The sequence below is a fragment of the Meleagris gallopavo genome, chromosome 12 (assembly GCF_905368555.1).
Source record: "Meleagris gallopavo chromosome 12, MGAL_WU_HG_1.1, whole genome shotgun sequence".
NCBI classification, from domain to species: Eukaryota; Metazoa; Chordata; class Aves; order Galliformes; family Phasianidae; genus Meleagris; species Meleagris gallopavo.
The window spans coordinates 4,711,456-4,735,211 of NC_139415.1; the positions used below are offsets into that span (position 1 = coordinate 4,711,456).

Sequence of the window (23,756 nt, forward strand, 5' to 3'; positions counted from 1 at the left end):
ATGACATTTTATTGGAACTGATTATGATTAGATAAATGGGTGACTTCACTAATGTATAATACATTTTTCAATTATGGAGTATGTATAATAATTTACGTTTCTTGTTTGATAGTGTGATATTTATGTGACGTTCTGCATGAGATCTGCTGCTGTTCATGTGATGGTCTTCTCTTAAAAGAAACTGACTTTCAAATTCTTTCAATATATTTGATTTTTTGGATAAAAAAAGATGTTAGAAATCCACCTTAATTTATCGTTCAGTGGAATGAAACCTGCCAGTGGCTAAATTCTAGTCCTGGAATTTGTTGCCTTAGGATCCAGGTTCTGTCATCAGCCTAACTGATGCAAGATTTAATGAGATTTGTCTGAAAAATCATTGAGAGTCATATGGCTGTAGGATAGCCCAGGCTGCTGCTGGAATGATCCTCTGGACATCCATAGTGTTGTCACCAGATCAAAATAGGCTCATTTGTGAGATCAGACCAGGTTACTCAGAGCTTTTTCCAGTTGTGTCTTGAAAATGCATAAGGACTTATCCAAATCTTTGCACTCTTTCTTGTACACATGCATGCTCTGCTTGTACTATTTTTTTTGAAACCTCAGATGTTTTATTTGTAGGTACCAGGGATCTTGCGTGTCAAGCAAGGTGAATGAAGCCTGTCAAAGCACTTGCTGAGTGGGGTAACTATACATGTGTGTGCTGTTGCAATCGAGATTTGTGATCTGAATCTGACTGCTTCTTTCTAACTTACCTCATTACCTTTTAGTAGCAAACTACTGAAAGTGCAGGAATCTGATTATGAAAAATCAACTACCATGTAGAAATAGACTACGCACTTAAACTGAATGGAGTAGAGCAGCTACGTAGGAGCTTGCGAAACATCACCATGATTCTCTTTTTTTTAAAAAGAGCACCACTTGCAATTTAAGTCAAAATATATTCTGATTAAGACTAATTTCAGTGCTTTTTTTCCTTGAAATTGAGTAGCCAAGAGTGTGTTTATTCCAAAACTGCCTTAATACAGGTAAATGTGAAAGCACTTGTATTAGACTCATATTGAGTTTCTTGTACAGAAAAAAGAAACAAACACAACAGGAGTATTCCCTAGAAGTAAACAGTTCAACTTAAAATTGATACAAGTTTGAGGAATGCTGAGTTCACAGAATGCATTATTAACAGATAGGCATCCACACTGGTTGGGACACAGGTAGTTTTGTATCAGGTTAATAATTTGGTGTCAGTGGGCATAACCTATTTTATTTTCATTTAAAATCATGATGCGTTCATGAATCAGTGGGAGAGCTTTTCTTAGATTAAAACAATCTGTTAAAGCAATTGGGTAAAATCTTTCTTGACTGCAGGAATGATGACATCTGTTCCTCATCTAAATTGGTGTGTATGCATGTATATATGCATATATGTTTGTGTATATACATTAGATTTTAAACAGAAGGATGAGGACTTTAGTATCTTTTTAAATTCCCTTTCACAGGTTTTGAAGAGTGATTGCTTTACTCCATCAACTTTAATTTTGTTTTGTGACTCCATAAGTACTTCCCAGGGAGTAGCCAGAAAGAAATCTTCTTCCAATTAAAATTATTGAATCCAGGTATGGTCATGCAAATAGCCAGGCGGAATTTATTTAACCTTCAGCCAGCTGCCTAATCAAGTTGAAATTATTGATAGCCCATCCGCAGTGATCAAGATGGAGAGGTGCCTTTTCTTCTTCTCAGCTCTTCCACTCCTGTTTTTTTTTTAATAAGAGAACCATTGAGCTGGTAACAAGACTTGAAATGCCGTGTCAGCTCAGTTAGCATGGTCAAGGAGCTCAGCTGTAGAAGGGAAATAAAACTGTTAAGTTATGGCTGCCCTCCAATCAGTCACAGGGGTAATGATGTTTGGCTTTAGTCAGGTTATATGTCAGTAAATATACATCTCTCAGACAGCCTTTAAGACAGCCTTAAGCTCATGCTTATTGTTTTATATAGATAGGGGTCGGACGCTGATATATGGTGGTCATAGGCCACTGATATAAATTTCACAACATTCAGCAGGTAAAGTTAATCTCAATAGAACAGAATGTGACTGCAGTTTTGATAGAATATGCATTCCATCAACAGTGATGGGGCATTTTTTCTCTTTTATGCTAATCTAAGTTAAGATGATCTTTTTCCCCTGCCCTGATTCTAAATTTATCACTGCTTGAAGTAACCGGTTACACTGAGTTTTTAACGTAGGGCCCTGACAAGTTCAAAATTCAAAATTCCAGCTTATAACCACTGATGAACTGCATTCTGCTCACTTGTCCTCTGTACAGGAATCTATGAGTCAAATTTAAAGGTAACGAGACCTCAGAATTCCATTTTTGCCCAAATGCTGGAAAACACAAATGTCAACTTTTTCACAGAGAGTGATTGTGTGAACTCTTTTTCAAGAGCTGAGGATTGAGACAAGACCATACCAATGCAAACATTCTAGACATTCTACTTAAGATCAATGCTACAGAATTTGTGTCTATTTGCAAGTACAGGATTATGCCTTCTATTACTGTAGATTTACATTAGTTAGTTAGGAGGTCCCATTACTCCAGCCTCTGCTCTTACTAGTATTCCTTATTACCATTCTGCACAGTGAGGAGATGTAGAGATACAGCCTACAGGCACGTGACTGCATGCCCTTTTCATGTTTAGTTAGTACAATGAGACTAGAATTTGGTAAAGTCATAAATAGTATGTTCTTAATAAGCAAAACTTGCTTTGAAACTTAGTGTGTAATGTAGTGTTCATTTTTTTGGTTAGCAAAAATTTGTCTTTAAGTGTAGTTTAAACTACAGCATCAAGCTGTCATATGGTATAGCAAACTTTAATCCAGACCATCTTGGACCAGAATAACAAACCTGTTTCAGTTGAATGTAGTAGGATTTATACAGACCGATGACTTAACTCTGAAGTTTTATTTTATGTCCTAGTTGTACAGTGGAGAATTTGACTGGGTAAAGAACATGACTGGAAAAACAACAGGTAATGTCCAGGACACAGGCAGAAATCATTTGTAAGAAGTTGATTGTATATCAACTTCAAATATTAAGCTTTAAAGAAAAATGAAAAACAATACAAATAAAGTTCTTTTAGTTCTTATTATAGCACAGTAATGTCATTCAAAATCCTCAGACTATGTACTAATTTGGAAAAAAAAATATTCTGATTATAACAAAATATTTATGTGCTTATTTGATCAACAATAAACAGTAGCACAAAAATAATCATAAAGTCCATCCTCAGTTGAACTCTACTGAAAGCATAAAGTTTAGCCTTTAAACAAGCAAGCCTAGTTGAAAGACCGTATCTGTACTAGAAAACACAGAGCTGATACAGGAAGGGAGGGAGAAAGGAAGAAGCAACCGCCTGCTCAGCTGAGAATTAATCTACAGCTCTGAAGAAAAGAAATGGCAGCTGCAGCAAAGAGCAAGATTTGTTTGTATTTTAATAAATTGCCTCCTATGTAGACCCACTTGAACTTGAACTGGAGAGCTATCTTGCTTATTCAACAAGCATGACTATTACTTCAGCTGCTGAAAACTGATCTACCATAACACAATTCCTCACAATATTTGTGGAGCCTAGTGCCAGGCATCGCCTAATACTTGATTTTACTGCTTTTAGAGCTGACAAAGGTCCTGATGGCGAAGGGCTACAGGTGGCTGAGCAGCGGGCCCTGAGAACAACTGTTTCCACCATCCTGGCTGCCCAGAATCGCTACAGGTAGCCCTGCTGCATGGAGTTTTACGAGTGCTCAGATGAACAGTCCTTTAACAATGAAAAACCAAAACCACACCAGAGATCCAGGTAAGCCCAACTTCACTGCCACCAAAAGCATGGCAGAAACGTTGTTTTTACACTTAAGAGTGACTTAATTTTAGGAAGTGGGTGAGAATTCAGTTTATAAATGAGGCTGAAATTAAGACTTTGTAATACTTCTGCTTATCTGATTATAAGCATACGTATACTGGTCACAATGCTTAATTAAATAAGCAAAAATTTGTTTTTCTGACTTAAAATCTGGATTACTTTTTTGAGAGTTCTGGCCTGCAGTCTGTGGTACAGCTGATTTCACTAGAGGACTTAGTACAATAAGGGATGAAAAATTTGCCTAATATTATCTTCCAAAAGAAGAGGCAAGTTTCTCAGCTTTTATAGAAGTTTTATGGAAGTTGCTCTTCCATATGCATTCTCTCTCTTGCATTCTAACACCTGAAATCTGCCTGCTAAGCCCCCAAGCAGATGGTACAGATGGCATAGAGTGCAATACCCCCTGAGTTTTATCATGCCCTTTTACAAGCATTTCATAGAATCATAGCATCACAGCATTGGGAAAGACTTCTCAGATCATCCAGTCCAACTATCCACCTATCAGGAATATTTCTCACTAAACCATATCCCTCAGTACAACATCTCAACGCTTCTTGAACATCTCCAGGGGCAGTGACTCCACCACCTCCCTGGGCAGCCCGTTCCAGTGCCTGACCACCCTTTCAGAGAAGAATTTTTTTCCTGCCATCCAACCTGAATCTCTCCTAATGCAACTTGATGCCATTTCCTCTAGTCCTGTCGCTAGTTAAGTGGGAGAAGAGGCTGACCCCCAGCTCACTACATTCTCCCTTCAGTTGTATACAGCAAATAAGGTCTCCCCTGAGTCTCCTCTTCTTCAGACTGAACAATCCCAAAGGGGATTTCCAGTGGAGTCTATTTGAATTTGGCCTAAAATTCCCCTAAGAACATTGGGATTTGACCTAAAATTTCATTAACTAGGACCTTCAGGTTTTGGGTGAACAAAAATCTCTAAGATTATTTATGTTCTAAACACAAGGCAGAATTCCCTGTAATTGCATCAAACAACTCTGCTAACAACCTATCCATATTTCCTACCACAAATACCCCAGATCTTAATAACTTTTTGCAGCTGGCAATGGAAGAAATGATGATGACATTAACTGTGAAGTTCTCCAGTGACTGATAGTAGTCCTTACCTGATAAAAAGATGCATCAATTTATACGTACATGGTTAAGTGTGTCTTCAAGCATAGCTATAATTCCACTAAAATGGTTATGTAAGATGAAAGCAGGCTGGAGGATTTCATGAAGAGTAATAACCTCGCTTTTTCTTTGTTGTTTTCCTTTTATGTCATGTAAGTTGAAATAGAAGTGTTTTATTCTAATAGAAGTGTTTTATTCTAATAGCTTTGGCCTGCCTTAAATGGACTAAGAAATCTAGCTACATGATAAATCAGCTGTACTGCTATAAGGAACATGCCATTACACTTAAAATAAATGCTAGTGCCCAATCCCCAATGTCCGCTATTTTCCCATAATTTAAATTAAATGAAAATATGCTATTCTTCCATTATAAAATATGCAGCATAAGGTGTATCATTGCGTGTTGTAAAGACCATGTCCACTTGATTTTCACTAAGAAAAAATAGCGAACCAAAAACTTCAAGGGAATTATAACTGGTTTAGTAGTAGACACTGAACAATTCATGTGTCGATGAACATCTGCTGCTTATGAATATTTGGTGTATTTGCTTCCCCTTAAATTACTTCTTACTACTTTATCACTCTTTTGATAATAGCCATTAATTAAAAGTCAGAACTATTCAGCTAATGTTTTAAAATGCATATGGTCAATTATAAAAACAAGTTTTTCTTACACACCTAATTATCAGTTTCAAATGACAAATAATAGTATTTACAAAAGATTCTAGACCACATTAATTCTTTTTGTGCCATTTTTAAAGAAATATATCAAGATTTTAGGCAGAAATAGTTTTCCAATGACCCATGAAACATTCTTGTTTCAACTAGTGAAAAATGAAAGAAGGTATTTCATTCCCTGTATCTTTGAGAAACAAGTTTCCCATTTTATTAATTGTGCTTGAAATGTAATATTTTTAATAAACAGTTATAGCAATAACAATCCAAATATACATTTTTTCGTTTGATTTCTTTTTTTGATACAGATCTATAAAATGAACGTTAAGTTTTGATATATGCAGTGTCATTTTTCTCGTAACTGGTAAAGGAGAGATGACCAAAGCTTTTTATATTAGTACCACTTAATAGCTTTGCACGTTTTCTCCTTCAGAAGTTCTGACCTTTGGGGCAAGGGGAGAAAAGGGAGAAAATTAATTCAGAACAGTATGACAAGATATATTTCTTCCCTATGGGAATTTTTCTTATAAATGTGTTTCAAGTGTGTGTTTAATATTTAGTTTTCATGTTCATGTTATTTACAAATTAGTTTCCAATCAGAATTAGCACACAAATTGAACAGGCTAAAAATTTGAGTTAGTCTGACTCCTTCTACCCCATGAAACATGCACTGTAGTTCTTGGATCTTATACCTATGTATCATCCATTCATTCCTAATTTCATCTCAGTAAGGACAAAATCTGGAAGCTCTTACATCCACTGCTCAATTTTATTTCTGCTTCTTCATTCTAAATCTGTATTAGTTATTGGTGGTCTTGAGATGGAGGGCGTTTATTAATTGCTTCCAGGAATCATTGGTTCTTTGGTCCCACAGTTCTCAGCTCAGGGAAGACTTTAGTGTGCCCTTTCTCAGAGGGATTCCTATAGGGATAGTGGTCAGTAAAGATAATGTTCTTTCGAACATTATCTTTACTGTTAGAGTAAAGTTGGAGCTGGATTTGTTGCTGTTTCTTTAACATGTTTTAAATACATCTTGAATCTGACTTGAGTGCTGGTAGGAGACGGGAGAGCCAGTGGTCTATGCTGCTGTTATTAAGTCACCATTCCTAACACCATTATGGCATTGTGTATTTGTTTTAGGCTTTTCTTGATGTAGTTTGTTTATATTTTTCCCAGAATTTATTATGGGAACGCAGTCCTGGTGTACAGCAGGCTCACTCTGTTAGAATACTTGATGACAACCCCTAAGGTACTGTAATTCTGTGAATTTCCAAACATCTGATGATAAACCTATGATACCTAGAAGACTTGATGAACCTCAAGGTCTATGTGGATGCTTTTATCCTAAACCCTAAAAAAAAAAAAAAAAAAAAAAAAAAGTACCCTACTGTCAGATCTAAAACATCAAATGTTAACTTCATTTAGCAGCTTGGATTCTGGTGAGTATGCTGATCCGAACAGAAGCTTGATAGCAGTCCTGATCTATGGGTCAGAACAGAGACTATCAGGTGGCTGCTGATAGAGTCAGAGAACTTAATGGATTTATTATGTTTGATGCCCTTTTAAATCTCCGTTAAAAACTAACTGAATTGTTGGAGCATATTGACTTCAGTAGGACAGAAGTGAAGGTAACACTGCACAGATTGCAAAGCTCAAAAACAATTCTGTATGTATACGCTGTTATTTCTACTAAAGGAAATTCCTTCGTTTGCCTGAGTTTTTGATTTATCAGTGATTACCATAATTTTATAAAACAGTAGTTTATAAATGCACAATCACTTCTTCCTTGAGAATTTCTGCAATGGATTTTCCATACGGTGTTACTGTAATCTGTAGTTATCAGGTCAGTATGGGGAGCAAACGTTTTCTCATAGATGCCAGGGTACTGAAACAAAATTATCTCAAATCCGATGAATTTGTCTTTAGATTGTTAGTATTTCTATTCCAAAGTATTTAACAGCAGGTCTTATTCACAGGTAGTTAACTGGGCTCTTTTTAAGTGTTTTTAGAAATGTTCTATGCTCGGATGTTCCTGCCCCAATAACGTCATTAAGAGGCTCTTGAAAGGTAGACAACTACTCTATGTGGATGATGCCCATGTGTAAAATCAAGATGACTGGATTTGTTTCGTATCCCAGGGCATGGGTAAGTCGCAAACAAAGACAACTTATCTGGCTGCAATCAATTTGTTTTTGACAAAAATGTTCTGGATTATTTAATCTATATTCTATGGGGTGTAATACTTACACATAACACAGCTAATATTTGCTAAATACTGTTCCAGGTCCTAAGAGAAGTGATCATATCATCAATAGAAATGTAACAGACTTTACCTTTTAAACTTGCCGGGAGAATTTTTAAGAAATGTGAAAAGTTTTTTTTATCTTATTTTACCTTATTTTTTTAAGTTAGGTAGTATTAACTAGTTATAGTCACTACAAGACATTCTTTAGTTTTGTTTTCCACCAACTGATTTCCATTCAAAGATGCTCTGGGCTTATATGGCACTTTGAAAACAGATTTTCTAAGACCTCACGTGTAGTAAATGATGTTTCCTAAGCTTTTTTATGCAAGTATCATTGACTGAAAAAAATTCCACCTGTTACCAGGAAACCCATAGTTATTTGGATTCCTTTATATGTGAAAATTGAGCAAGAACTGAGAATTTGTGTCTACTTGAACTACAGATAACATGAAATGATTCAGATATTTTCCATATGATCATCAGATGTTAACTTGCACCTAGTAAGGCACATTTCAGGAAAAGACAGGAAATTGCTTAGCCAGGTATTTCAAGCTATGGACCTCTGTTAGTATTTGATTAAGGGCTTTTGAGAAGAGTGACCCTGATTATCATTCTTATGATTAAATAAGCTCGGCTGTGCCTGTGCACTTCCTCAACTTAGGGAACAAAGATTCAGTTTTAAAATGAACTTCCTAAAGGTTTGTATTTTCCCTGTGCAATATATTAAACTCCTTCCATCAGAGAATGAGAAACATTTTAAACTACTGTTGAAATTTGCCAGGGTCTGTTGGTATTTTCGTCCTCTTTCCATCCTGGTCAGGCTTAAAATAATATATTAAGTTGTACATCGCTGTATTTTCTCTTTCAAGCGTACAGATTCTACAGTTTGCCAATTCTGACTACTCCTATTTAATATTTGATCGGTGTGTGGACAGGCTTTAGTTTGAAGGGAGCAGTAATGATTTCAATTTTTTTTGTCTTGCTGAAATTTGGTTGTCTCCTAGCATTGCTCTTAAAGCTATGAAAATGCTTCTGTTTCACATTAGTGTACGTTGTGCTGTCTCTTAAAAGCTGTATGTCAGTATTTCCTCACCTTTATTTTTTTACCTGTTCATAATTACCTGTATGTTATCATCCTGTCAAAACTCACTTTGCATATTCTAAAAAAGAAAGTTTACCTATTTAAAATTAAATCTAATTAAAACGATATTGTATATTAAAAAAAAGTCCTTATTTAGGCCATGTCTCTAGCTTAAAGAACAAACAAACAAACAAAAAAAAGACCAGCTTTTGCTACTCTATAGTGAATTAATTTAAAGTGTTTTTTTAAAAAGCAAAAACCAACCAAACAAAAGCAAAACCCATAAAATGTCTCTGGATCTGATGATTTTTTTTTTTTTTTTTCCACTCTTCCACTTTCTTCTTCCAGAGCTTATTCCCAAAACAAAACTCCAAGTATTTAAAGAATTCATAAGTACCTCTTAAAGTGCTGCACCTTCATGTGTGCCAGGCACTATAGCTTCAGAAAAAAAAAAGTTGTCATAGTAATTCAGTAATAACATTGGTGTGACTGTTCAGTATTGGTTATTCTGTGCTGCTATAGGCTGTAGGAAAACTATATCGGTGTTCACAAAGTGCAAGGCAAGTAATTGAGTAGAACTAAGTGATCTGAGAGCACAGGTTCAAGTCTATGCAAAATGAGATCCTAGCAATATCTGTGTGTGGGTTTTTTGGATTAAGTTTTTTATACTCGCATCATATCTTCACTGAACAAATTTTCAGTCAGCTTGTAAGTCAAAGCATCTATTTCTTATTTTTCTTATTGGCACTTGAAAACCTGCTCTTTATAACTATTTCCTGTATCAGCAAAAAAAAATGTGAAAATATCAGGAAAAAAAAGTCTGGGGAAAAAAAGTTAATTACTGCATATCTAGAATTCAGACAGCAAAGACAGTCCTAGGCTCAGAAGGCACACCCTATGAAGATGGTAAGCTCTGGAATTAAAAGGAGGTACATTGCTGTACAAGTGGAAAGTATCAAATATACCAAATGTTGGCTGCAGTGAATCCCCTTGCTCAGTTGCTGTTGAAGAATACCATATGATAACTGATGATTCTCAGTGTGCACTTCCTAGGCTATCTTTGCAACATGAGGGACCACAAGTAAATTGTGTTTTAGAATGCAATGTGTGACTTTCCTTGTGATGTCTAGTGTCCCTATTATAGGGGATCCTATGGCTATTGGCACATTTGGCTCTGCGAAAACACTATTTAAACCTTTCAAACTAAGAAGATCTCATGGAGTATTGAAAAACACATCAAGAAATAAACTGCAGTGTTTAATCACATGGGCATCGCTGTGCATGTAGCTGACTCTGTTGGAGTTTAGTGGGATACTCTTATGAAGAAAGGTTTCTGGAACTGATCTGCATTTTTCTTGCACTTTCTTGCTGAAACACAAGGTACTTTTATTAATTAAGATAAATTATTCTGTTATTTTCCATAGACAGTTTCTGAAGGCAACTGAAACATTATTTTCTGAGGTATTTGTCTTGCCATATAAAGGTGTTTCATCACTGTCAGAAAAGCTCCCTGTGTAGTTCACAATGAGGCCTCACAAACATTTAAATCCCATTAGTAGCTCCCCTACTGGAGGGGAAGTTGATTTAATTGGGAGTCAAGACAATATTAAGCCTCAGTTAAAAAGAAAATAATAATCCACAATTTTTTAAATAATATTATTTTTTTATAAATCAGCTCTGGACCTGAGTGTGACTAACAGGAAGATCTGTCTACAGCACTACAAGGGATAATTAAGCCGTAAATTTCATCTTTGTTTGCCAGATAAGAAATGATATTTTTTTCTTACCACGGGCTCTCCCCACCCCAACTTCATCACTACAGACAAATATAATTAAGTAATGGCTGATTTGTTAGCATTTTATTAGATGTGTTTGCAATGGCATTAATAATAATAATAAAATTCACAACAAATATTATAGGTATTGAGATTTTCAGCAGTGGGAATCAGATCAGATGGGCTGGAAACATACATACATTCCTACAAATGAACTATTCCTCTGTGCAGAAGAGCAATTGAGATACTTCTGTCTTGGTTGATTTACATACACTAATTGCTAGTTCCAGTTGCTAGTTTCTGCTAAGCACTGAGTTCACCTGCTCAATGAAATTCATAAATTAGTATTTTCAGATAGCAAGTATTGACAAATAGCAGGAAATAGTAAATTCACACTTGATTTTAGTGACAAAACTGGATTATTCTTTCTTTTAGGAATCTGTTTGCTGCTGTCAAAATTTGCAAGGTTTTGTAGGTGTATATTATGTAAATGGATGTCTATGTACATATTTATATAACGGTAGAAGTTTAATGCAGACAAGGATGGAAATACTAACTTTTTTCTGTTCTTTCACAAGTCATATGATCAAAATGTCTCTAAAGTTACTCACTTATCTGGCTGGGAAATAATTGATTATATTTTGCTGCTAAAACTTTACAGCAGATTGAGTTCTCCATATACAGGACCTACAGGAATAATCCATATTTATGGCCAATGAAGTTCTAAGGAAAATCTGAGCCGGCATTTGTAAAATTATTTGCAGCTGAACTTCCCCAAAAACCCATTTCACAGCTTAGTTCACTAGCATATGTCTCATCTGTATCTTAATCAATGCACGGCTGACAAGGCAGAGGACATTATAGGCATCGTATGCCTTGCCAGCCTGTGGCAGAGGGAAGCCATAGACTTCAGAGGCAATGCTCAGACACAGCACAACTGACGTAACCTGTCCAGGCTCTGCAGCAGTGTGGGTGTGTTTTTGCTTTCTCTCAGGTTTGGTAAAAATCTGAAGTCCAGAAGAGACAATCCTGGAGATCTGAGGCCAACTCCTTGTACATGTTTCAAGAATTGTAGAGGAATTTCATATTCTGCCTTAATGACAGTGTTGAGGGGTTGTTCTGGGAACATCGAAGTTTCTCAGTTTTAGACACCTCCTTATCTGAGTTCTGAAGATAACAATTTTCTTTTGTTACAGTGCTGCTTGTCCTTTAAAATGACCTCATTTAACCCACTCCCACAACCCCCAGTAAGACACTACAACAAACCAACACTCATAATGTCTATCCTTACTTTTAGGGAATATTTGATTCTGTACATATGTATTTTAATTTTATAGAAAAAAGTTATTAATTACTTACTAGCTGGAAAAGTAATTAACTCCAAAAAGTAATGGAAGGGTATACACTGGACTGAAGTCGGAAAACACTGATGCAAAGATTCTGGATTTCCTCCTTCTTTCACAGGAAAATACAATTCCAAAGGTCTTAAATGACTTCAGCAGATAGGATGAAGTCATACTGCTCAATTCTGGATTGTGATTATCCTGTCATCGCTCAAAACCACTTTTTTTTTTTTTTTTTTTTTTTTTTTGGTCACTACCTTTACTATAGCCTAAGTGCTTACAGTGGAAATATCCAAGAGCGCTTCCAATTTAACGCTATAAGAACCAAGTTCCACGCTCTTTGTTCTGGCTGGAAATGATGAGATTTGATTCTTCTAAAGCTTCATTTGGGATTAGTTTAAAGCCGCTGATTACTCTCCAAGCAAAAATTATAACAGAATTTATAAAGTGTGAGAATTAAAATAGATGTTCGTTAGGAGTATCTATATCTGTTACATGGGTTTTCTTACCTTCATAATGACAGTGTCTGAACTCCAATAATTAAACGTCGTAGCAGCTGATTGCCGGTAACTTTAATGAGGTCTGTCTGCTGTGTTTTGTCTGCAGTTGTCCAGGTACTTTGAGATGGATTTCTAGGAGTATTGGAGAACTAACTTTCACTATTATTTAGACACAATACATATGTAAAATTAGAGCTTAGTTTCAATTGCACATCTGAGTTTAGGATTTTTAAAGTCAGTAGTTCCCTAAAAAGATTGTAGGTGTGTCACCTAAGGTAGTATGGCTTAACCTCAGCAAATAACAAGAATAACTAAGATGCTTGTCTCTGATTCGCATGGACATTCAGATAATGCTTTCAGTTTTTGTCCTTTTGAAATGCTTATGTAGTAGAGAGGTTATAAATCAATTCTTGTAAGCCAAAATATCCTCTGCTTCCACTGTTAGAAAGCACTTTAACAGTATTAAAACTTTGCTGAAACTTGAATGCATTCCACAATCAATTTTTTAAAGAACTGTAAATAACAAGCAATTTTGGAGTAAAATAAATGATCCCTAACAAAGTTTAATGATAGCTTAGTTTAGTCACAGTCCTTCTTCTAGCAACAGACAGCTTAAAAAAATCATTTTTATAGCATATACATAATTTTAGATGGGAGGAATAAAGTTATGGAGCGAGTCTGTTAATTTATTCTGTGTGAGTATGATGAAGACTAGGAAAGTCTTTAACAACTACTCATCTTACATAGAAAGCTTGCCTTCTCTTTTGGGATTTCAGTTTGCTAATAGGATTCTCTTTGCAGGTAGCTAGCATTCGAGGTATTTCCTTTCTGCTCAGACTATTGCTTATCCTCATTGATCAAATCCCATCAATCCAATGAGAAAGATTTGTAAAGTATGTTTAAAAATAATATTTTAAAAATGAATGAAATCTAGATGTCTCTAATTTAGGAGTCTCTGAAGAATCATATTTTCCAGATGTTATTGGAACCCTCAAGAGTAGTATTTAAAGTTTTTTAAATTAATGAAAGCACCAACTCCTACTTAGCCACACAGCTTTGGAAATTGCAAATTTAAAAAGATAACAAGGTCTGTGATATAGCTGAGTGACCAAAATAATGCAGCCATATTATGAGCACTAATTTTAGCATTATAATGTTTACTTGTGATCTGAGCAGATACCCATTTTCAAGCAAAAAAAAGGGTTTAACTGTCTTAAAAAAAAAAAAAATAGATACAACTCAAGTCCCCTGCAGATAAATAACTGCACCTTTCTGCTTCAGATGAAGTTGTCATTCAGCATCCAGCTCAAGATATAGAAGGGAGGATGAAAAACGCTGCACACATTAATGCTGTTCATCATGAAAATGAGTAATCAGATGAGCTTCAGATTGAAACAAACAAAAAATCTAGCTTGGAAAAACCCACATGCTCTTATAATGTTTTGCTTGCTTGTTGGTTCTGCTCTTACTGCAATTGTAATAGCGTCCCATCACCACAATATTTAAGTGCTATATAGAAACTACACCCATGCAAAAAATCTCCAATTAGAGTTGTCTGAGAAGAAAAAATAGGAATGAAAATTATGTATTCTGAGTGGCTTTTTTTTTTTTCCTTCTGATTTTATTATGCAGTCAGATTTGTGCTTGAAAAGCAAGGTATCATGCCTTTGTGCTACAGGCTAACCATCAACTGGCACAGCCACGCTGTCCTTTTTGCACCACTACTTTTTTTACAGTTTAACTTTTCATGCTAGTTGAAAAGATGAAAAGCTATTCATGGAATAAATAGCAATAAAAGCTAGCCAACTCTAGCACTGCATAATGGAGTTTTAATGTATTCTTCCTGTCGGCATAGTGCATTTCTGTGATAATTTTATGTGACAGCATAATTAAACAGGAAAACAATTCCCATTTCCTATGTATTTTATCTATTTATCATCATTTATTTCTTTACTTTCTTGCTCTGCTATAAATAGTATTGTAAGGAGAGTTAAATAAGTTAAACCAATGCAATTACTTTTACAGACTGAAATTAAGTTCATATATCAATTTATGCTGGTTTGCATACAGCACCTACTATTTGCCCTGTACAAATAAATGCATTTGTTGCAGTATATTTATAGTGTCACTGTGGTTTCCATGTTTGCACTCCTTTTGAGTAATGTTCTGTATGTTAAAACTCGACATTTTAACAGTATTTTCAAACAATTTCATTCATTATCAAATAACCATTTATTACACCGTGGCAATTTCAAACCATTTACTGGACCCTCAAAGCATTGCTGAACAACGATTTATCAAGGAGTGTGCAAATTTTAGTGCTTATCACAGCAAATACAAAAAGTAACATTAAATAGGGACTTGACAACAGCTCTGAATACATTATCCTTTTTTAATCTTGATGAGTCATTTTTAGTAATAGCTACTTCAACGATTTGTTAATCTGGACACTGAGGGCAGTGTGCTAGATTGTTTCATTGCAGAAGACTCTCATTTAATCAATTCTTTAGTATGCGTGGGGTGTTATTTAACAACTGTGGGACACAAAAAGAAACATCACGCTGCCTTTGATTTTCTCCTGGTGCCTACCATGCCCCAACACTGCCATGCTTGAAGTGCACTTCGTATTTTATTTGAGCATGTATCTCACAAATGCCAGCTCTAGCCAGAGCTGTGCTGGTTTTCACTTACCTCGGGTGAATAACAGTGATGCAAGTGACTTTAATTTTCTGTTTTCAGGCAGATCTATTTCCCAGTCTTCTGGCCAATAAATAGAATTGATTTAATTTCATATGTGACCACTTAGCTGCAAAATGCTGTTCATGCATTTCCATTTCTTTACTCTCCTAATTCTACTGAACTTGAGATCCACAGTATGACAGAGAACAAAGCTGATAATCACAAATGTCAAGTTAAGTTTCTGGAAGCATCTACGTGTAAATATTAAAAGAGAGTAGTATTTGAGGGAGACTTGAGGGAGTTCTCAAAGATCTTGCTAATCACTGAAGGGCTCATGCATTCCACTCACCATTAAATAAACTGTTAAGGCTTAAAATATTATAGGGCAAATTCTTGGAAGTTTCAGTGACTTGAGAATATTTCTGTTATGTGAGGTTCGTACGCGGCCTACAGCTGATCACATGTGAACACTGAATTTACACGAGCCCTGAATCAATCATTTGGTATTGCTGATTTCAGTTATAGTAACATTAAGCAGCTCCAGATAAAGCCTTGATCACACTCTACTAAACAACAGCAGCTTAACATCATCCTTACACAGAAGAACTTACAGGCTACAAGTTTACTAAATGAACAGAGATAACAAGAAATCACATCTTCCATACTGATTGTCCTTGGCCAAAGTGATGCAAAGAGCAAACTAGAACTTGCACAGATTTTCTGTATTTCAATCTTAATTTTAAAAACAAGCTGAAGGCATTGATTCATTGTCTCCAATTCAGAAGTGGTCATCAGGCCCACTTGTTCTGTTAGGCCTTCCATAGTGGAGCCAACAAAAGGAGCTTTTACTCATTAACTTAATAATGTAATCATTTAATTCAAATTGCCACAGCTTTCAAACTGTGCTGGTAAAACAGGCTGTAAATTGCAGTAGAAAACAAACAGGCAGCTTGTTCTGTAGCCTGCACCAGAGCATGGCGCGCTGTGCCAAAAAAAGTGCAGCTAGGCATGGTAGCTTCAGCAGTCAGTGGAGCAACAGCCCGATGCACCATGAATACATGCCTTTATACATGCAAAAAGGTAAAATCCTCTTCGCCTGCGTTGCTCCACTGTAATGCCTTCTATTCTTTCATTTTACCTATGTATATCTTTATGTTTAATTTTAGACTCTCACAGTTTCCATGTTTAGTTGTTATTACCTTTTTGAAGGAATTTGAGGCTTCTATTTATTTATTTGTTTGCTTTTTGTCACCAGCTCTATTAGCATTCCGTGAGAATTTTCCTAGATTAACAGGATATGTGTGACCTATGGCTTTGAAAATCTTCTCTCATCATTTTGATACCTTCGCAGAGCACACAAAGAAAACTCATACAGAAAATAGAGAAATAAATAAATTAATTAAAAAGAAAAAAGAAAAAGAAAATAACTTCATCCCAGCAAAAAGCATTAGAACTGATACTTAAATAAAATTGTCACTGAAGTCAGGAGGGTCAGATCATGCGCACTAAGAAGCTTTGGATTACCAATCAGTTAATGTTAGTGATGGCACATAATGCCAGAATAAATGAATGATAGCCCTGCTCATGCTTATTTAAAAAAGAATATATACATACATACATACATATATATATATAGACATACCAAAAATTGTCATGTAAAAAAAATGTCTCAGGATCCACTGAAGCCAAGAATAAACAAGATTAAGCATCCAAAAAAGTCAGTAGTTTGGAGCTGCAGGTCTACACAGAATTTTGTACCTTGAAGTATTTTGGAGACAGATGTGCTTATAGCCAAACACACAAATGAGTATAATATAAGTCACATTGTGTCTGCTTCTTTTTATTTTCATCAGTCTAAATGACAAAGTCCTCAGATAATGAGGTATGCTTAAACCCAGCTGTTGTTGATCTGGAAGTGATCCTGAGATGACTGTTCTTCCCACCTCAGCCTCCTTTCCACTAGCCTGCCTGTCTGACATTACTATTCCTTGATTCATACTGCCTAACCAAATAATTTGGCTTCTTTTTCATCTCTCTATGAAACCATACATACATACATATATATGTATTTGTGGTAGACTTTCTGTGTTATGACCCAAAGAGGTTCACCAGCAACCTGCCAGAGCTAAGGCCTGAAATTGGCAATAAAGGTTTATAATATGATGAGGGCTAACAACACGCTTTCTCTCTGAATTTTTTCTCAGAGTTTTTCCTATGATCAAGTATACTGTTTCTACATGAGCACAAGCCTGAGTTCAGGGAGGAGAAGGGGGGTGTCAGCAAGCTAAGGTTTTGGTCATTCAAGGAGATATTATACAACGCATTAAATGCAGTGAGGATATCTGTCAAAATCTAAGGTCCTCCATCTCTGCCATTACCTACCTTCCATTATAGATTAATTTGACACTAATTGCAAAAATGATATAATCTTCAAAAACTATATGAATATTAAAGTTAATGGACAGGATAAAATCTTAAGTATTCTCACTGAATAAAAGCTTAGAAAGAATGGGCCATGGGCTGACACAGAAAGCTTAGATGTGAATTACATCAAAAAATTGTCTCTAACACCAAAAAAAAGCAAAAAGAAAGCAAAAGAGAACCAAAGGGGAATTTAGAGAAAACATGACTGGTACCGGTGTAGTAAATTTCAGAGAAATTACTGATGATGATGAGTGGGCAAAAAAACACACTGGGAGCCCTTTAGCTCTAAAAATGACTTTGGGACTAGACTTCGTTAAACTTAAAAAAACAACTAACAACAACACAAAAGCAAACAAAACAGCACAACAGCAACAAAGCACACACAAAAAAAACGACAACCTAGAATATTTTTTCAAGTCTATACCACCTGCAGAAAATCAAGTACATGTGTATTTGGTGTATGTTGGACAGACTGCAGCATGTGATTTTGTCTTGCCAGCCTCTGTGTGTGTGAAATTTGCACTAGCAAACTAATCATAGCTTTGTGATATTCTTCCAGGTCCCTGTTTCTGGTAAAGGCATTGTAACGGAATAGACCCTTATCTGCACCAGATGGTACACGTCCCTGATGAATCATATGCCAGCTGCAGCCAGAATGCAACACGCTCCAACTATGCGGCCTCTTTCCTCTCACCGTGCAGCCAGCACAGCAAGGCTCATGAGCACTCAAAGCCACAGAACATGTGTCTCTATGTAGTTGTCCACAGTAGGCCTATGAAAGATGACAGCTTCCAGAGCCACACACTGTGCTCTTCCTGCTAGTCTTTTCACACAACAGGCAAAAAAGAAAATGGTTTCCTTCATCTATTATGTCTGTTATGTCCAAGAGGTTGGAAGGGCTCTGTTCTCCATCAGATGACACTGCTGTTTTCCCTATTATGTTTGCATTAAATTAAAGGGTGCTAGTTGGACTCTAACTTGACTCCTAACTGCCCCACTGCAGCACTAACGTCTGTGCTCTTGTGTACCAACTTAATGCAATTAGCAATATGTACAGCTTGCAAGGGAGAATAAGGGCGATGCTAACACATGGTTAATTAAGATATTACAGTTAGCTATTTGCTAGGCTAGCTCAGGGGAGTAGTAATAGGATATGGAGTCTTTCACCTTAAGTTCAGCAGTCTTACCCACAAATTCCCAGGCAGTGATCAGTAATTCCTCATTAACCCCGGAACAAAATGAATCTGACTCCACTCAGACATGTAGATGGCTTTTGAGCATGTCTGTCAACAAGGAGTATCACCATCTCTGTCAACTAAATTTCAAAGTGAAGAACTCCAGTGCTGTGAGTAAATAGGAGAAGTCGATGCCTTCTGCAGAATTAACTTTTTTTCTTTTTTTGTCTTGAGACTCAACACACTAACATAATAAGTCCAGATAAAGACTTAAAGACTACAAATTAACTGGTGTCCTTTGGTGCCCCTGCAAGACAAACAGCAAATAGTACTACAATCTTAAGAGCTGGAGAAAAACATTCTGAAGGGAAAAAAAATTAAAAAAGCAAGAGTGAAAACTAAAAAAAACTAAAAACCACCGCACCTAAATTATAATGAATCTGCAAGAGGACCCTAATTTCATGATCCTACTTGCACTGCCAAGAACATAAAGAATCATTGCTTCTTGACATCATTCTTTTGCTGAAGGGCAATAACCTCCTCTGTATGCATTGCCTTAATCATGTCAAGTTGTGTCCCACAGATTTGCATATCTCCCAAGAAAGCACGGTGCATTGCCAGCAGCCTGATAGGCCAGATCAAAACAATTTCCTAATGTATGTTTACATCAGTTTTGGCTCCTGAGCCACTCTTGTTCTAGTTGTTCTCCAAAACAGAGCCAATTCCCTCTCTTAAAGCTGTGTGTTGCACTGGGGATAGGAAGGAGAATAAGCAGAACATGCATTGATACACTGGCCTTACCAAAATTGTGCAATGCTTTCTAGATTAATGAACTGCAAATCAGATACACCAATGAAACCACATGCTGGATATAAACCCAGTCCTCCGAGACGCGCTTGTTGTCACAAGTCAGAGAGGGAGGTGGGGGGAAGAGGGAAAGAGAGCGCGCAAGCCTGTGTGTGATGGGGGTGTAATGAATGCCAGCTACCCTCTCGACTCTCTGGGATATGTGGGGATGACAAACTCTCTGAGGAACAATTCCTTTGACTGGTTTGCTGAGGAAAGGAAACTTGTCATGCTGCCAAGAATAAAACTGCTTCTGGGCTTAGTTTTGAATTTTATAAAGTGAATAAGTGAAAAATGTATACACATTCACTTCAGACCCAAGTCATGAATAATTGAAAGAATATATAATTGTACCCAGTTTTCCCCTCAAGCTCAACCAGCAAAGATATCTTCTGTCCATGTAACGGGGTACCTCAAATTCCTTTCAGAAACTCTAAACAATCTTAACCGAATGTCACTGAATTCACACTGCATGCAAGTATGAATAACAGCCTGACTATCAGATAAGCAAAGGAAAAACTCAACAGTTTTAAATTAAGGAAGCTGCACATTTCTGGTTATACAAAAATGTTTTGCTAGTGTGGCTCATCCACATTTGATACTGGGTTCTGAAAACAGTATGACAGAAAATGTGTTATTAACACACTATGATGGTAGACATTAGACTGGTACTGCAAATGGCAGAGAGTACATTTTTATAAGGCACAGTAAGATAAAAATGTATACCAGGCCAAAAATACATATGCAAAAAATAAACTCAGAAAACAGAAGTTTTCTGTATCTGTTTGTAGTTCCTTTTTTTTCCCCTAAGATAGGGAGATGTTCCAGTACAGATAGCAAAATGTAAGTTAACAGGAGACTGCCATATTTTCCTTCACTTATACTGAACTATATACTGAAGTGTATATATACATATATATAATATATATATACACACACACATGCACACTATGAGGTGCACTAGAACTGTTTAATGGTATTTTTATCAAAAAGACAGATGCAAGAGATTTACTGCTTATATTCTTCCACGTTATTCCACGTTATTTCTGTAGTTTATAAGTCACTTTCTACTGAGGTGAAACCTGGAATTACTATTCTCTGAAGACATGGTAGTTAGCAAATACAGTATGCATAGCAATGTATCTGGTATGGCCCACTTGCAGATACAGAAAGCTTATCTAAATACTAACAAAGAATATCAGTGACTTCTGTGAACAACATAACCATTATCCGCTCCCACTGTGGTATTAATGTTTGTATCCAACAAACTATGATGCTCTTTGATATGAATAATATGTTAAAAAAACCTGAATCACACACAGATGAACAGATTCAATTTAAGTAAAGATAATAGTTACATCTTCAAAATGGTCTGGGGTTTGGCTTGGCTGTTATGAAAGGTGCACATTCTTTATATTGTTGTACTTCCCTAGCTGAATTACAAACACAGAATGTTCACCTAGATCCAGTTTCTATCTTGGCTGCTAGTCAACAAGGTACTTGTTCATAGGAAAGGGCAAAACAGCAGACATGGGAAGTTCAATTCTGATTATGAAGAATGAGCACAGTGGGTTCTATCTGAAGTAGCTGAAGGAGGTTTGGGATAAACTGTATTGCAGTATTGGAGGACCATGGTGAGGACAGGATCATTTTCTGCTCAGTATTTTTTCCCTTGATACACAGAGAGGATAGAACTACCACAACTAGCTAGCTACGTCAGTGTGATAACAGATTGCAATTGTATACATGGCTTTATAAATACAATGATGACGCACCCTACAGGAATACCAAAGGAATATCAGCATATTGTACACTACTTTGTTTCTGTCCACGTCTGAGAATTATTACTGTATAATATGTTGCTCTTGTAATTGTGTAGCACAGGTGCCTAAGACAAAAGTAAAAAAAAAGGGTTGGAGAAAAAAAATTTTTATACTTTACAGGGAAAATGGCTGGGAGGAGTTACATACAAATCCAAACTCACAGAAACAGACTTTCAAACAAATATTTTTAAATTCCAACATTCCTGATCTGTTGCTTGAATCAGTTGAAAGAGAGCATTTGTAACATAGGGTTTGTTTTTTTATTTTAGAATTAATAGATGACATTTTACTAATGAGCAAAATATGAAATGACCATGAAAATGTGAATGTTTCAGTATTTAGTAGTTTTAGATTATTATTTTCTATATACAGGTTAATTGTGAATTATTTCAGACTTGAAGTTGTGTAGCAGTTGATTTTTTCCCACATAGAGGACAAAATTAACATGACAGAGCATTATTCTTAGAAGCCTGCTCTCTTTGGTAAAGCTTTCGTGTGAGAATCTGCTTATATTTGCAGCTGTCTGATGTTTAAAAACAGAATTATTCAACATCTCCGAGTAGTTCTCTCTGACCCCTTGTTTGCTTGTTTTCTAGGTTACCCAGGAGCACCAGAAAGATTTCCAGCCGTGTTGTGCCACCCCGTGTAAGAAATGGGAAATTGCACAGCTCTGCTGACCTGGGTGGTGTCCTGCAAATGGCAATTTGTGCAATTTGAAGGCAGTTTTATCAGCAACCAAGTTATATTAAGAAAAGCTCGACGTAGTATGAAACATTGAAATGTTAAAACATTAACTTTAAACCTTTTGACATGATAAGTAATAGAGGCCCTTTTTATATTACAGGTCGGATGAAGGATAAGGAAGGTTGTCACACAGCCTCAGTTTTCAGAGCTCAGCGGAGCCCAGCTCCGTCTGGAATAATTCCAGCTGTTCACCAGCAGAATGAGATCTCTATCCACTCAGCCCTAAATACCTGACCAAGAGCCTTACAAACTGTGTACAGAATTCCTGCAACCAGATCTACACTATTAAAAACCGTGATGCTAGGGGCATGAGCTGTTCCCAGTATGTACACTAGTAATGGTAAATTTGGTGTGCAGCCAGGAGCAGACAGGAAAATGTAATGTCCTGAAACACCAAATAATGCTATTTTATCACCTTCTGTGGCTGTTACCTCCACAAACAAAAAATTAAACGGTGACAAAAGAGTTGGGAGAATAAAATACTGTTTTCCTTTTGCTGTTTCCCCTTCCTGTTTTATTGTATTTCTCATGCCAGTAGCTTCATACTTCCTTAGATTTAAGCTAACTCTTGCTCTGTGTTTGTAACTATTACCTGATAAGCCTATTTTGCAATAATGGCTCCAGGCCTCAGGCTGTTTGCTGTGAATTATACTAACTCCTTATAAATATTCTAACAAATTTACCTTAATTGCTTTATTTCCTTAGATTTCATCTTTGCTGGAGGGGGGTGAGCGTCTCTGCTTTCTATTCTTCTTTAGCAGTATATTCTTACACTGTAGGTTTCTCCATTCATGTCATGTACCATTAAATCACTTTTTTATTCTTCCCACCCTTCTTCTGCACACGTGTCTCGTTATACCAGGTTCCTGCTGTACCCTGGGCTCAAACAGATATTGGTGCATCTTTGCCTTCTGGACAACATTCTGGCTGTGAGAAGCAGGAATTCAGTTTGGTCACTGTCTGACTGCAGCAGTGTTACTGCACGGGGCCAGTTCTGTGTAGCTGAGTTTGTTGGCACAGCAATACATACGCTCACGTTCTAGCAGATGTACTGTTGCAGAAATCAGTTCCCGATTAAAAAATGAAACTTGCTCCTCAGTTTCATGAAGTCTGTGTGTACAAACGCTGCTTTCCTGCTGCTGGGTCCCAACCCACCGTGTCCCAGCAGGGCGGGAATCATAGAGCTGTTTCTCAGGCAGCATTCTGCATCTCCATCTCCTCTGTCGTTACCACTGCCAAACGACGGTGAGCTCAAGCTCTGTGTAGCCCCCCGGGCTCCTGCTGTGGGTGTGCAGTACCACTTGGTTTTACAGTGCAGTACCACCTAGTTTCACAAGGACTGCTCAGCACCTCCGCCCCGCCACAGCCCGCATACAGGCTCCGCCCCGCCCCGCGCCTCGCGCTTTCAACGG

The 23,756-nt window shown here is 36.7% G+C and overlaps 1 long non-coding RNA gene across 2 annotated transcripts; it reads left to right on the forward strand.

Moving 5' to 3' along the window:
• Positions 1-274: 274 nt before the first annotated feature.
• Positions 275-23,411, forward strand: LOC146543536 (uncharacterized). Of its 2 annotated transcripts, XR_014885932.1 has the most exons (4): positions 275-3,846; positions 6,886-7,854; positions 18,316-22,245; positions 22,445-23,411. It is a non-coding gene; the product is annotated as an uncharacterized LOC146543536 (long non-coding RNA). The 2 variants fall into 2 exon arrangements; XR_014885931.1 differs by having other exon boundaries at positions 18,316-23,411.
• The last annotated feature ends 345 nt before the right edge of the window (positions 23,412-23,756 follow it).